This window comes from Propithecus coquereli, unplaced genomic scaffold, assembly GCF_000956105.1.
Source record: "Propithecus coquereli isolate 6110/MARCELLA unplaced genomic scaffold, Pcoq_1.0 Scaffold600, whole genome shotgun sequence".
Classification (NCBI taxonomy): Eukaryota; Metazoa; Chordata; class Mammalia; order Primates; family Indriidae; genus Propithecus; species Propithecus coquereli.
In genome coordinates this window covers 736886-740256 of record NW_012151953.1, presented here as the reverse complement: position 1 = coordinate 740256, position 3371 = coordinate 736886, and positions in this window count along the sequence as shown.

The window sequence follows — 3371 nt, the reverse complement described above, 5'->3', positions numbered from 1 at the left end:
ACATGGAACTTATCCCACCCTCCCCTGTTTTTCCCTCTGTCCATCCAGGGTACGACGAATATAAAAGGGCCAGATGTTGGTATCAACTTCCAAATCCATGGAACCTCTGGTGGAAACCTTCTTCTTTTGGATACTGGAACTTCTAAACGAGCAGAGTCCAAGGTCTTGGGGAATGGGGCAAACATTTTATGAGTAAGTTATCCAGCCCAAGAGTCCCTCCCTGATGCATGAACTCTGGAAAAGACAGAGCCCTCGCCTTGCCTTGGTGGCTGATTCGAAGCATATGCCACATCCTTCAGGACAGCACTTCAGAGTCACTCGAGGTTGTCTTCTAGATGAAGACAAATGAGTCCCACTGGACCACGTCACTGACCCATAAAGCCCGATGATTCTGGTGATCGGAGTACGTGGCAAGACCAGTGAATCTCATGCTCCCCTGCCGATTTCTTTTGCTGACAAATGAGGTGTCTGGTCAGAAGCAACGCTGTTTAGACAACCGTGATTGTGAATAAGACATTCAGTAAATCCACCAAGGACGTTGCAGGCAGAAGCACGGCAGGCAGAGAATGCAAACCCATAGCTAGAAAAAATGCCTGTTCCAGTGAGGACAAATCTATGCTGCCTCATAATGAAAAGAATTCAATGGAGCCATCCTTCCGGTGGCCGGCCGGTCCTCCTGCGACTTGGTACTGTATTGAAGGCTCAGAGCCGCAGTTGTTGGCAGGTGCGTGCTCAGCTGTGATGGGAAGACCCAAGCAGAGACTGCTAATAGACTCTCAACAGCCTCCGTGTTCTTCGTCCTTAGCAACAGAACCTTGATTTTATTCAGGTCATCGATATACCCAGCCAAAAGGAAACATTTTCCAGCTTCTTTGCTACTAGTGGAGTCCTCGTAATTAAAGCTAGCCAATGAAGTGTAAGTGGAGGGGCCCCCTTGTAACCCTTCCACCATTATCCCCTCCTGTCGCTCGAGATGAGCCTGTGAAGGCCAAAGCTCCAGTAGCCACCTTGGACCTTGAGATGAACTTGAAGATGGAAGCTACAGCTAAAAAGGTGGAAACCGGGTCTCTGGGGACTGTGGAGTCACTATACCAGCCCTAGACTGAAAGAGAAATAAAATTACATCTTATTTAAACCACTGTTACTTAGAGTTTTCTGTAAGTGAAACCTGATTCTGACACGTATAGTAAATAAGATAGAGGAAAAAAGTCCAAAAAGTAGCAATATTTTATCTATTGGATATAATGTACACTATTCAGGTGACGGGTACATTAAAGGCCTATACTTCTCCACTATGCAATTCGGCCATGCAACAAAAAAACCACTTATGCCCCCAAATCTATTTAAATAAAAACAAAAACAAAAGAAAAAAAACCCAAATACAGCAATAATCACAATAAGTGTAAACAGATTGAAGTATCTGATCAAAACACAGAGACTTTCAGAAGAGATTGTTTTAAAAAGCCAGTAATATGTCATTTATAACAGACTCACGACAAACAAAGCAAGGATTCTTATCTTAGGGCTTGTGGAGTCCATGAACTTGGAAGGAAAAAATATGCCTTCATTTTTACCAAGTGCTAGCCAAAATTTAGCCTTCCTGTCACTTATAAATGTAGATAACAAATCACAGTAATACTAGCAGTATCTGTAATTTTGACACTAATATAAGTAATATTTTCATATTACCCTATTGCAGCATATCTTCTTTGTTGTTGTTGTTTGAGAGAGGGTCTCGCTTGTATCCTGGGCTAGAGCACAGTGGTGTCATCATAGCTCACCGCAACCTCAAACTCCTAGGCTCAAGCGATCCTCCTGCCTCAGCCTCCCAAGTAGCCGAGACTGCAGGTGTGCACCACCACACCCACCCCCAAAATATCTTTCACTCTTATTACTACTTCAAAGTCACAATAGTTATTAGGCCTACTGTTAAATATTGTTATTTAATGCATTAATTAAAAAATACCTACAATATAATATCACAAATATTTTAACTATTCTGATAACTATTTCAATATAATTTGTTTGCTTTATAATTCTAAACATTTAAAAACATTATTTTAAAGGGGTTTCATTATTGAAAAGGGGTTCACAGGCCTCACCAGACTGCCAAAGGAGTCTATGATAAAACAAAGGTTAAGGACTCCTAAAATAAAGGGATTCCTATACTATTAACATTAATATCAGAAAAATGAAAGGATATAAGATTTTATTTAAAAGCATGAGAGGCCAGGTGCCCTGGCTCACGCCTGAAATCCTAGCACTCTGGGAGGCCAAGGCAGGAGGATAGCTTGAAGTCAGGAGTTTGAGCCAGCCTGAGTGAGACCCCATTTCTACATAAAATAGGAAAATTAGCCAGGCGCGGTGGTGCGTGCCTGTAGTCCCAACTACTTGGGAGGCTGAAGCAGGAGGATCGCTTGAGCCCAAGAGCTTGAGGTTTATAGTGAACTACGATGATGCCACTGCACTCTAGCTGGGACAACAGAGTAAGACTCTGTCTCAAAGAAAATTTTTTTAATTAAAAAAATAAAAGCATGAGAAACAGAGAGGGACATTGTATACAAATAAAGGAAACAATAAGTTAAGAAGACATAATGATCATAAATATATATGTACCTAACAATATAGCTTCAAAAGATATAAAGCAACAACTGATAGAAATACATGGAAAATATATATAAATGAATAGTTGTAGTTAAAGATTTTAACAAACCTCTCCCAGAAACTGATAGCTCAGTTAGACACACATAAGATATAGTTTTTTGAAGATCACAATTAATAAGTTCCAGACATCATATAAAACTTTATGATGCCCAGCAAACCTAAAACATACAGATGTTCTTGTACCTCTGGAACATTCACGAAGATCAACCATGTGCTAAGTAACGGACAAAGATATCAGAGATGTCAAAGATAATAATAGAATATCATATGTAACTTCATGCCAACAATTTTGAAAATTTAGATGAAATGGATGGATTTTTAAAAAGCACAACTGGTTTAATAAAATGTAATCAAGAAAAACAGAAAACCTGAACAGGTTACAATTTTTAAAGAAATTAAATTGATAGTTTAGATTTTTTTCTTAAAAGAAAACACTGGACTCAGGATGGTTTTACAAGAAAATTCTACCAAAATATCAAGGAATGGACTATTCCAACCTTATACAAATTCCTCCAGAGGCTAGATAAAAGGATTTTCAGAGAAAATTGAAAAACTGATTCTAAAATTTATATAGAAGAGCAAAAGCCCAAGGGGGGAAAAGTCTCCAGAAATCAGGATTTATTATTAAACTATAATAATAAAGACAGATGTTGTATACATATAGGAATGAACGAATTCACCAATGGAACATAACAGAGCGTGCAAAA